This window comes from Varanus komodoensis, unplaced genomic scaffold (genome assembly GCF_004798865.1).
Source record: "Varanus komodoensis strain SLA01 unplaced genomic scaffold, ASM479886v1 scaffold28, whole genome shotgun sequence".
NCBI lineage: Eukaryota > Metazoa > Chordata > Lepidosauria > Squamata > Varanidae > Varanus > Varanus komodoensis.
Genome location: NW_025335727.1, coordinates 1,058,241 through 1,071,344, shown reverse-complemented (window position 1 = coordinate 1,071,344; position 13,104 = coordinate 1,058,241).

Here is a 13,104-nt window from a genome sequence, read left to right as displayed (position 1 = left end):
TCTGCATGAGGTTTTCAACCCGCCATTTTATCAAGACTCCTCTTTCCCGTTTCTTTGTGGAATTAAGCAGCTCCTTTACATGTCTGCTACTGCAAACTACTGCGATGGAGGAATCGGGAGTGCACAACATAAACTTTGTGTGGAAAAGCCCTTCGTTGTAAAAGCAGTGGCAGGCTCCATGCTCCTCGGGCCTTAATGCTCAAGTGAGCATAATGAACACAATGCGTCTGTCCCCCTCTAACTAGCAACGGGAGAGAACTTTGCTCATTTCACATTTCAAGCTGGACTTACCAAATGTTACCCTTCATGCGCCCAGCCAAGCCCTGGAAGGCTGCTTGCCACCAAAGTGTAGACACTTACACAAAATAAACACAATCATGCATATATTTGAAGAAAGCGTGCGCAAAATCTGTTGTTGTTAAACATATGACAATATGCAGTCATTTTGTGCAGACTCTCTCTCTCTCTTTAGAGAAATGCAATCTAATGAAGCACTGGGGTGGAATGAACACAGCTCTGGAAAAATGAGAATCTTAGCAAACGCCTAACATTCAGCTCCCATCCTGGCAAAGATCGAGGGGAGGAAACTGAAACTTGATGGAGGAACTCTAGAAACTCACATTAGTGTCATTTTAACAACCCCCCAGCCTCCCCCTTAAACACACACATGGGATAAATGGGGACAAAACTAGGGCAGAGATCTGCCAAGGATAGGTTCTACGAAACAGAGACCATCCCGGATTTGGAAAGCATGGCGCACAGATGGCGTCGGAATCGCCGCACTTGGAAGGGCTGCCGCATCGGGAGCATGGGCGTGATGGTGGAGGAGCTTAAGACCTCGATTTCTAGGCTCAAAGGGTGCATGAGGCATGAAAGAGTCGTGGTTAATACATAATATAAGCACTGGTCTGCAAATATTTATGCATAGCAGAAGGCAAAACTGGGCTCAGAAGACTGCATAATTTAAAGATCCAGTTGGATGTGTGTGGCAGGGTGGAGCTCGGAAGATACGCATCTGTTGGCATGCGTCCTCCAAGCTTACTTAGGACTGAGCTATGTGGAAGGGACAGGGAGTCATTTGAGTCCCCAGTGCTTTTTGCAAGATTTGGCAGTCTTCAGGCCCTCTCTGCTCCCGTCCTTTCCCAAGTCGGGCTCCAAGCACATCCCATGCAGGACCCTTGCTTTGCTAAAATCGTGAGAAATTAGCCAGTGGACTGAGCTTGGGCAAAGCAAAGCAACAGCTTCCCGATTACCTGGAAGACCCATTTGCAAGCAATGCCAGGATATTTTGTTGCATCAGAACTGAGAGCTTTGGCCGTTGGGCTGCATAGATATGGAATGCATGCATACATGGATCTAAGTCACCTGGCCAGGTGCCCGTATCCACTATGGTCTCTGGGCTCCCACGTGATCAGTCAAGCGAAGTGGGCCCCACTATTGGTACAAGAAGAAGCTAAGATTTCAAAAAAAAAAAAAAAAACAAACAAACAAACAAACAAAAAACAAAACAAAAACGAAACGAAACGAAACGAAACGAAACAAAACCAGCCTCCGAAACAGGCAGAAACGTCTTTCCAGACTGGGACAGAAGAGAGGCACTTCGTTCTGGAAGCAAGAGTTTCTGTGCATTTTCCGTTGCTATTTAAACCTCTGGCTCTCCAATGGGCTAGTGGTGGATCCAACTGGTACGTGGTCAGACCAGGATTCCATCCCAGGGGTCTTGGCTTACAGAGAGCAGTCCTCTAGTCTGGAGCGCTGATAAAGACCAGTCCTCTTTTCAAAAGTGTCCTCCATTTGAAAAGATATCCAGTGCAGTCTGGTTTGAAGTTCCAGAACTGGAAACCATCGCAAGCTGAGAAGGTGCTCGTACTGTTTGCACTGCTGGACCACGGACTGTGCAGGTGTCCAGGTCAGCTGCTCATTTCCCCCAGTATTTTGTGATGCATTGAATTGTTATTTCCATGACAGCCCTCGCTAAATTTGCAGCTATAGCCCTAGATTTGATGCAAATGTTATGCAAACTGACAGCCTCTTTCAACCTCCTCTTGGGAAAGCTGCTTTTCCTCTTGTTTGCCAAAGCAGAATCAGCCAGTCTCAAGCTAAGATGCTACAAGGAAGCGTAGGGCTGAGCTGTCCGGCTGCACAGCTTTAGCAAAGTTTTCAGCCACAGCTCTTCGGCTTGGCATCTTCTTCATCAGCCCCCGAAGCATCACCTGCCCAGAACAGGATTTGTGCGAGCACGGCAGGTGGAAGGCGTTTTATTCTGCCGTGCAGCCTTAAAACAGGGTGATGAGAAAGCCTCTTATTCCTGTCTTTTGTTTGCAACCTATGTCCAAGAAAATTAACTGAAGAAACGCAGGAGGGCGAGGGACGGTGACTGCACGTCTGTTTATGAAGAGAACAGTGTGCGTGCACATGTGCCTTTATGGGGCTGGGCAACCTGTTTTTGGTGGTCTCCCACATGGCCCCCTTCCCAAGAGGTCCCAGAGACGTTTTAAAGAGGTGCCAGGAGAACAGTCCTAAAGCTGTCAGCTTTTACTGCTGGGAGAGTGCAGGCATTTTGCCCCCTCCGCGCTCCCCTTTTTATTTTACTGCTGGGACAAAGCAGACGTGCTCCCCAGCACCCCAGTGTCTTCCGTGCTTCCTGAGCCTGGGCCCCTCGCCCTGTGGCCTGGAGGGCAGGGGTCCTGGAGAGAAAGGAAGGCCAGGCAACGGACGGCAGAGCCCTTCCCAGCCATGGAGCTATGGGAGTGGCGCGCCTCTAAGCTGGAATGAAATGAAACTCCGGTGGCATTTGGCTGGGGTGGCCAAAGGACTCCGGGAGCTCCCTGGAAGCTAGATTTTACCATGGGAGGCTCAAAAGTGCAGATTCAGAAAGGGGCTTCTGCCCAGGTGAAGTATATGCATTTGCTCCCTAAGCTTCAGTAGTTCTTCTGTAATTAGATTTCGGTTTTCGGGCATCCTGCAGTACCTACAACAACATTCCAAGGGACACGAGAATCAGCTGAACTCCTTCCCTTAATCTGGCAAACCCCTCTCCGTTAAGTATTCCCTGCAGATCTTTTGTGGTGCTGCAAAAAAATCACATATCCCACATTTTGAATGTTCAAAGTTCTTCATGCGCATGATCTCAGCAGTCCTCACAACATCCCTGCAAGGTAGTTCAGTATTAGGATCTCCAGATTGCACAGCCTGCAGTAGCAGCTGGCTGGCCCATAGCAATCAAAAAGGGTCGTAGCTGAGAACAGATGTGAATGGAGGGCTTCACAGCTCAGCCTCTTATTAACCATGATGCAGCAGATCTACTTAGAACGGACAGTGCTCTTAGGAGCGGGGTGCTAGCAAATCCATTTTCTTTCAGAAAAATTCCTATCAGATACACTCACTTCCCACATGCCTGGGACTGAAGGTTTGTCTTTAAGGGCTAGAAATTTGCTTTTGAAATAAAAATGAGTCAGAGCTCAGATTCTTGGGCAGTAAAATCTTAGAGACCATATGTTTTCTGTTTTTCTGTGGCTCTGTACAAACCCAATGAAGGCATTTATTTCCTCATTCATTTATCAATCATATTTCTATTTCACTTCTGGACACCAGCCGCTGTACTCACAGGACCAAATAACCAAGTGAGAAAGGAAGTCTGACAATTCGGAGCATTCTCCAGCTAGCCGGGCATAGGACTGAAGCCTGGAAAATGCTAGTCCAAGAGATGTCACACAGCCCCCTTCCTAAATGCAGGGGTGGCCAGTGGCATCACCAAAGCAAGCGCATTCCAGCGTCCGGGGGCCGCTCAGAGGAAAGCCTTTCCTTGAGTGCCCAGCCGCGTGCAATGGCTTCGCACACAAGGGCTCTCAGCAGTTCCAGGCAGAGGCTGGAGTTCCATTAGCAACTGGTCCATGCGAAGAAGAAAATCCAACTCCGCAAACCAAGAGCAGGGCCTCCGTGAGTCCATTTTGAACAGCATTAAAGCTTTGCTGGTGGTGGCATTCAGCTTGTCCCTTCCTGAACCAGGCAGATTGAGGAGGAGGAGGAGGAGGAAGGGACAGTGCAGGTTTGGCTGCAGCATCCTTTAAGGTCCTCCAAGGAGGTGAACCATCTGCGGAAGCAGCGCGATCCCAGAGAAAAGAATCATGCCTGCGCACCCGCTCCAAGATTTTGCAAAAGCACGAATGAATGCAAGAGGCGGCAGATCAGCAAAGGCTCGTTGCTGCGTTGCTCACTTGGGTTTGTTAGCTCTGCTCTGATTATCATGATTGCGATTACTTTCATTTCTAGGCCCTTCCCAGCAGCCGGGCACAAGCGTGTTTCCTGAGGGACGCTTTTCCTTGCAGGGAGCTGAAGCGAGGGGCCGGCTTCACCTGTTTAATTTCTCCCTGCCTGGTGCTGCTGAAGATGCTGAGAGAACAAAAGATGGCAAAGCGACTGGCAGGCCAGGCACCAACGCAGCCCTGAGACACTCAGCCGGCACAGGCTGCTCTGCCCCACTGCTATTTGGGGGAAGTGGAGCATGCCGTGCCTGGCACCCCCCCCCCCCGAGCACTCTCTCCTAAGCCCCAAGGGCCAGGGATGCTTACTTGGGCGTCCGGCAGAGGACAGGGCAGGAGGACAAGGACCCTCTTTCGGGGTACCTTGCCAGGGCCGAGTCGCACCTCGGCCTGCCAGCGGGGAAAGGCCTTTGGCCACGAAAGGGTGCAGAACAAGGCTGGGCCAGGAGCCGTGGGACTCTGCGAGCCCATATAGGCTGTTTGTTCAAAGGATATGGCAGTTTGTTCAAGAACCCCTCCGAGGGCCCTCCTTTCTGGCCGGATTAGTTGCTGTGAGAGCTGCCGCTTGGGGAGGGGGCGGGAAGACCTGACCCCATGAATATTCCAGAGGGTGAGAATGGAGACCCCGGTTGCCAAACAGAAACAAAAATGCCAGGATGAAAGGGGGAAAGGCCGTGGGGAAGAGGGAAGAAACGAGAGGCAAAGAAGGGCTGCCCGGCCTGCTTCCTGGTGGACTAGCAGCTGCAGACGGACCTCTTCTTGCATCTCGTGCGAGGCCTTCTGGTTTTCCCGTTAGCCAAACAGACAGAATTTTACTGCTCCGGGCAAATGCTGTTCCCAAGGTCATTTGCTGGGAAAAAGAGTGTCAGGCTGATCCAACTCGCCTGGAGTTTTCCCGTGATTTCTCTGCTTTCCTCCTCCTTTTCCCAAAGGCTGAGCCCTGAAACTCCTCTATTTTATCATGTGGAGGTTTGCACTGGAGTCCTGAAAGGCGTGGTGCTCAGCAAACCTAGAAGCAACTGTTTGTTTCTCAGGACCTGGGATGGATGCTGCCTCCCCTGCTTGTCCTAATCTCCATTTCTGTATTCGGTGTGTGTGCGTGTATTTGTGTGTGTGTGTGGGGGGGCTGCTGTGAAGGGCGACTGCTTGGGAAGGCCAGCCTTTTGGAATAAGGCCCGGGGCACATGTGTGTTCAGTCAGACCGCCACAAAATGGCAGTGCGAGCTGGTCCAGCCATCCGTTCCAGCGATTTTATCTTTTCCTCACCACGATCGGCGGGAAAACACCTTCCTGGGACAGAGCCAGGGCTGGGCAGCCGGGGAAAGAATTTCTGCAGGCCCGGGCAGGGCTTCGTCATAATACATTCCTGGGCAATTAGTGCAAACAGCCGCTTCCTCCTCCGGAGGGGCTGAGGGCTGGAGTGGACCCAAGAGCCTTCCCTTGCCTGCCTCCGCCACCCATCCTCCCATGGCCGCTGCCGCAGCTCCCTGTGGCAGGCCGCTTCCCAGTCCACTCCGCTGGCCCCATTCCCCGGCAGCCATCTCATTTCCGGAACCGGGCAACAGCGCTGCAGGAGGTCCCATGGCATTTGCTGGGCACCCCCCCGCTTCCAGAGCATCCGTTCAGGCAAGTCCCTGGAGTTCCACCAGAACGACATGTTTGGCCACCAATGAACTGATTCTAAAAAAGTGTCTGGACTGTGCAGAAATGGACTGATTGACTTTATCACTGAAGGAGAAAGAAGACACTGACTTCTATCAAACTTGGGACTCTTTATTATTGGCTAGAGAAATGGGACTTGGCTTAGATTTAAATATGTTTTTAAGTTACCATAAATGGAAAAAGAAGGGTGTGGGGGCTGACCCAGCGGGCTCGATGTTTTTGATGATGGATGTTGCTTGTAGTTTTCCTTTTGTTTTTTTTAGGATTATAATTTTAAATAAAACTTATTTAAAAAAAAAGAATGACATGTTTGCCTTCTCCCCACTGAGTCATCCCCTGCTGGCTGTCTTTGGCCACGGGCAGCCAATTCCAGTGATGCTCAGGAAAGTTTTGGGATCCCCTGGCCGGTTGGTTAAGATTGGTCGAGGATGGCTAAGACGATTTGTAGTATAACCTGTCCAAGATCCAAGGTCGGCTTTCTCCTTCCTCCCCGTTGCCACTCTCACTAACATTACCATTACTATTACATTGCATTTATTTCCCAACCTTTCTTCCTCTTACAAGGGACCCAAGAAGGCTTCCTCTCCATTTTATCCTCACCACAACAACAACCCTGTAAAGTAGATTCAGCTGAGAGGCAGCAGCGGCCCAAGAGGGGATTAGAGCCCAGATCTCCGGAGTCCCATTCCAGGCCACGCTGGCTCTCATAATGGCGCGTTGATCAAATCTGCCCTCGTTTTTTTGCTCTTTGTTGCCTCAGTAGCCTGGGCAGGTGGGAGAACTAGAACTTGATCTCTTCACTTCCTTAAGTCTTGCATTTCACACTTCTAAAGGCAGAGGAAACTTGCCAGAAGGAGGTGGTTGGCAACATCATTACGCTGCAAATGTCAGGGCGGCCTAGTGTTCCACTTTACAAAGGGCAAGCCTCAGTTCTGGAGAGGTGGCAGAGGATGGTCCAGCCCTGTTCATGCACAGTTTAAACTCCCGGACCCATAAGGAGTGAGAGGAGCAGCGCCTCGATGTTACGTACAACGCAGCACGTGAAGGGCAGAACTGAGCAGGCTGGGGGGGTGTGAGGAACCTGGGAGAGGGTAAAACTCTGATGGATTTCTGTGAGGCAAGCTGCATCTGCTCATGGGCTTCTCCCTCTAAGAGGGGCTCTTTGCATGCAATTTTTAACCACTAATGGACTTTCTGCAGGTAGCAGGAGTGGCTCCCGGATCAAATCAAGCCAGAAGTTGCCCTGCAAGCCAAAATGGCAGAACGGAGGCTGTCATTCTTTGGGCGTGTCATGGGAAGACCAGACTCCTTGGAGAAGACAATCATGCTGGGGAAAGCAGAAGGCAGAAGAAGAAGAGGAAGGAGACGGATGGACACCATCAAGGAAGACACAGCCTGGAGGGGACACGAGCTCAGCAAGGCTGTCAAGGCCAGGACAACTGGAAGGCTTTCATTTGCAGGGTCGCTGTAGGTCAGAGAGGGCCTGATGGCGCATCACAACAGCCAAGCACCCCAAACCAAGATGGCTGCAAATCTGATCCGTACAAAACTGTCATTTGCACAAATCAGCCGATCTGGCCCGAATCATGCTAGAGAAGTCTGGTTTGGGGGTGGTTCTTTGTGCAAATTTCATCAGTGGTCAAAAAACCTCGCAGAGCGAAGCCTGTCACAGAGATGGACGTCCACCAAAAAGGGCCCCGACTTAGCTGGCTCCGTCAGCAGAGGAGAAGCAGGCGGGAAATCCATCTCAATTTCCTTGCTTTGTCTCACCCTGCAAGGAGGCATGGAGGTCACCTGGTCATACTCGGAGGTGGGAGATTTGTATTTCTAGCTAAATCTTTGTTATCCTTTCCGAATTTGCACCTGTACGTAGAAATCAAGTTGCAACCGTGCTCCACAGAATCCATCCTTCTAGGATTCATGGACTTCCCCTCACGAATGGCCCTGTCTTGGAAAGATAGGCAAGACCAAAGGAAGTCCACGGACATGACGGGACGAAGGTGGTGCACCTGGCAGCCTTCCCTCGCATGCGCAGCAGCACAAACGGAGGCCGCTGCGTGGGATGCAGAACGGAGACTTTCACAGGCAGCCTCCGTGTGTGGCTCGATTCCTGGGGGGGCCACACAAGAGTTCTCAGGCCACCTGTGGCCGGAACTAAGGCTTGTGGAGTCCAGGGAGCCAGGCTCCAGAAACCCAACAAATTCCCTCCCCAAAACAGAATCCTCAGACATCCCTAGATATATGCGTAAATGTGTGTGTGTGCAGATGTTCTGCAAGTGAAGGTCCTTCTGGTGACATTTAAAGCCCTAAACAGCTTTAAATACCATGTATGTGTGTGTGTATGTATCCATATATACTTACCCGCCCCCTCAGAGCAGCTCAGGAAGCCCTTCTATGAGAACCACCCCTCAGGGGGATGAGAAGGGTGGCAATCCAGCCAAGGGCCTTTTCTGCTGCTGCTCCCCATCTCTGGACCTCCCTCCCTAGGGAAGTTCGCCTGGCACAATTTTTATTTTCCTTTCAGCACCAGGTAAAGACAAACCCTTTTAGGAAAATTGTTAACACTTAACCTGAATGCTGTGGCCCTTTTTATATTGCTTTCATAGATGTTTTAATGCATTGTGTTTTAATTGGTTTTAATGTGTTATTTTGTTAATATGTTATATGTATTGTAAGCTGCCTAGGAAGGCCTCAGCAGTTATTGGTTTAGTTGCAAAGCCGTGCCCGACCCATCGCAACTCCATGGACAACACTCCTCCAGGCCTTCCTGTCCTCCACCATCCCCCAGAGTCCACCCAAGCTCAAATCAACTGCCCCAGTGACTCCATCCAGCCACCTCATCCTCTGCCGCCCCCTTCTCCTTTTGCCATCAATTGTTCCCAGCATCAGGGTCTATAAATACATGTATAAATAAATTTACATGGCGACTCCAGTGGCAGCTACAGCTAAGCAAAAGCTTCATGAGTCCTTGTTCACAGAGGGGAACTGGAGCCAGCGTGCCGCCCAGGGACGGCCTGAAGGCAGCCTGAAGGCAGCCTTCCCGGCAGCTGTGCTGTCCCTGGAGCTGGTGAGCCAACGCCTGGGGGACCCCAAGTGGGACATTCCTGAGACCCGAACGGTCCCTGGAGGAGAGGCCCGCTGCCCTCAGCTACCGGCCTGTGCCCACGGCAGTTCCTCTGCTCCCTTCCGCCCAAGCCCTCCCGGTCTCGTCACACTTCCCCGTGCAGACAGAGTTAGAGCTCTGGTTAGCGTCCTTGCCCAAGTCGGTCTCTGCCAGGGCATTTGCCCGATAACCTCTGCAGATAAGGGCTCCTCTCCTGACCCGGAGCAGCGAGTGACCTGTCCGTTCCTTAAGTGATGGCCACAGCGCGGCGACTCCTGAAATGGCCCCCTTATCTTCCCCCCTCTCTCCTATTGACCTCAAGGGAAAGGTCATCTCTTCTCTTGACCCTGCCCCCTTGACCCAAAGACAACAGAGATGGGGAGCAGGGTGTCCAGAACAGCCAGAGCTTTTGCATGCAGTGGCTGCTTGCTCGTTGTGAGTTTAGGAACGCGGTGCGTTGTCCTGAGGTTAGCTATTTTGGGCACCCTGCGCTCATGGTTCATCAAGCTCTGTTAGGCACGTGCACAGCTTCAGGTTTTTCCAGCTGCAACAGAGACATAGCCTAGGTTGGATCTTTGAAGAGGAGGCTGCATTCATGCCGAGCGGATCGGGTGCGCAGCTTTGGGGTGCTCCTGGATGCACAGTCGTCACTGATGGCATGGTGGCTTTGGCAGCGAGTTGTGGCTTTTACCAGCTGGGCAGATTTACTGTCTGTGTCCCCATCTCCACAGAGCCAGCTGGGCCACTGGGCCATCTGTCTTCACTGGATTACTGCAGTGCAAGGGGCTACCCTTGAAAACTGTTCGGAAACATGCAAACCTGCCAGGCTCCCCCCTGGGACTGCTCAATAGGCTGCAGCCCTTTTCCAAGCCCTGTTCAAAGTGCTGTTGTTGCAGCCATTCTGTGACAGGCAATTCCATGAGACATCAGGAGGCAAAGTACCCGGAGGAGGGCCTTCTCTGCGGTGGCGCCCCATCTATGGAATGCGCTCCCCAGAGAGGTCCGCCTGGAGCCGTCGTTATTTCCTTTTCGGCGCCAGGCTAAGACCTTTTATTTAAACAATATTTTAACAACTCTTAATAATATCTATAGGTTTTAATTTTGCAGCCAGGGTGATTCTGGGTTTTTAATTGTATTATTATATTATGTTTATTTATTTTATGTGAGCCGTCCCGAGGCTATAAGCGATGGGACGGCATACAAAAATTCTAAATTAATTAATTTCTGGCCTGAATCAGGTGCAGGGCAAAGATGGCCCATCTCTTGCCTCACAATGCTTTTAAATGCCTTTGACTGTAATGCAAATGGCTTTCAATACCCAGAAAGGCAGACGAATTTTGCATCACATTTCTATCCCACCTAGAAACTCAGGCTGGCATACATAGGTTATCCCCAGAACAACCCTGCGAGGTAGGCCAGACCAAAAGACAGCGAGTGCTGCAAGGGGATGTGACAGTTGTTTGAGTCCTGGCCACCGTCACCCATGTCCAGCCACTAGCTGCTGCGTCACCCTTTGACTTCATCACCCTGGTTCCTATGAAGTGACATCATCGTGTTGCAATTTCTCTGGCCTAGTCGGCCAATTGCAGGGGCTGAAGACACCCTAATAAAATGACATCACTTTGTGCTTCATTACAAAGGAAGGAAGGAAGGAAGGAAGGAAGGAAGGAAGGAAGGAAGGAAGGAAGGAAGGAAGGAAAGAAATGAGCCCCAAACGAAAATCACAGGGAAGATGTGGCTGGAGCCATGGTTCAGCCTCACAGCAGGTTCAGCATCCCTTGGAATCAGTAACTGCATCCCCCAAAGGGATAACACCCTCCTATCACAAATCTGCCTCTGCAAACTGCCCCTCACCACTGCCCCAGGGACTTCTCTCCCCCCTCACAGCGGCTTGCTTGCTGCAATTATTACGAATATTACAGATAATTGATATAACGTCTCCAGTATTCAGCAGTATGGAGGCAACATGACACACATGATTATGGTTCCAAAAATTACAGTCATTTATGCATTTCCAATTATTTATTCATTAACTGTGCACGAGCCAGGTACTTGGCACACCAAGAAAGAGATACAGATCTCTTTGGAGGAAGGAACACCAAGGTCTAAGGAGAGCATTCAGCACGAAAAGCCAGCTTTGAAAGGAGTCACCTTTTCCTGGACTATGTGTTTCTGTCCGTCTGTCTGGGTGTGTGAGAGAGAAAGCAAGAGCGAGAGAGAGCATTTACTGGTGTTTTGTGGATCATCAAAAAAGATGATAGCATTGGATTCAATGCTGGTCTTTGTATGTAATGCTGGCCCATTGAAAGGAATGACATTTGAATTAGATATGGCTAACATGAGTCCTCTTCATTTTAACGGGTCTTCTCTTAATAGGATCAACAAGGGATATAACCACAGTCTGCATAACATCTGCATATGAAAAATATGTGGGTGTACATATGCAAATGTAAAAATAACTCTAACTTAAATAAAAATGCAACTCATGCCACCACAGTGTGGAAAGCTGCGTGCCGAGTCTGCCGTCCAGACGCTGCTGAGGGCGTCTGTCTGCAGGGCCTTCTCTCTTGGCCTTCTGGTGTTTCTGGATCTTTAAACTAGAGTTGGACTGGGCAGCCCTGCAACTGCAGGACTGCCCTTTGCAGCTCTCCAAAGTACCAGACGGTGCTTTGCCAAGTAGGGCATCTGGCCACCCTTGAAAGGGAGGGTGGAGACAAAGTTATAAACAGTTCTGCGCACACTTTTGCAGAGTGGATTTTTCTTCTGAGTCAGTGTGCATTGCGTGAAGCCATAAATCTCTCCTCTGTGTTTTGTATGGCAAATGGTTCCATGTGTGGCATGTGATGAAAGATTGGCTGCATTTTTTCCTTGGGAATTACATAGTAAAATACTGCAGGCGTTTGGGCACTCGAGAAAAGCAGTGGAAACAAAATTTGTTGCCCCTTAGGCCCGTCTCTCTCCCAGAAAGCAGGCTCCCAAAGAAAAACAAATGGTGTTCGTTTGGATAAAAGGTTAGGGGGTGATGTAATTAAGAGCAGCCCACCTTGTTTACCTTGGAGGCTTTAAAAGGCTGCTCATAAACAGTGTGTAACAACCAACTCCGTATCTGCCCGCAGAGCTTCCCAGCGATGGTGCCCCAGCCCATGGATTTGGGGCCGGCGGCCTGAGGTGAAGCCGTGGGTGAGTCAGGGGCCATGGGGAGCTGGGCAGTGCTTGAGGACTAGCGAGGGCGTTGTGAAGGGACCGCGCATGTATCACCGAGAGAGAGAAGCAAGGGCGGCATGGATTTGCTTAAGCACAGCATGCACTGATTTATCTGGATAGTGGCGATTTCAGGAAGAAAATAGGAGCACAGCATCTCTTGCTGCAGGGAGGGATATTCCGCAAGCACTGCCAGGCACTGCACACCTGTTCAGTCCCCTGTCCAGGTGCTCAGTGCTGATGGCACTTCTGGGCCTCTCCTGGATCACCTTTCTGATGAGTCTTTCTCTGTAAGCTGGACCTCAACCTGGGCAGAGTCCGCCTTCAAGGAGAACCTCGCCAATGTTTCAGTGGCCCCTCCTTAATGACAGCTTGATCTGCAGTTATGTGTAGTGAAAAATTATGTGCATCCTGCAAAAAGATTAAAGGCACAGCTGTGGCCAAACATTTGACAACACTTACTCATAGTTAAGGTGGGGGAAATTAGGGATTAATGAACCCAGCTGGTGCCAAGCAGGTTGCATCCAAACCTCCTTGAGCTCACCCCCCATTCATAGAAACATAGAAACAGAGCGAGTCAGAAGGGGCCTCCCGGGCCATCTAGTCTGACCCCCGGCTCCAGCCAGCTCCGCTCACGACATGCCCACTACATGCATGCCCAGCCTGTCCTTGAACACCCTCACTGATGATTCCTTACCAGTGCAGTGTTACCAGTTAGATCAGGACAGCTTTTCTCAGCCTGGTTCCCTTCAATGCTTTGGACTACAACTCCCATCCTCCCTAACCACTTGCCATAGTGGTGATCCAACCCATTTGGATTCCTGGGGCAGGAAGGGGCTTTAGTTCCCATGCCCAACAATGTTGAGCGGGATTGCT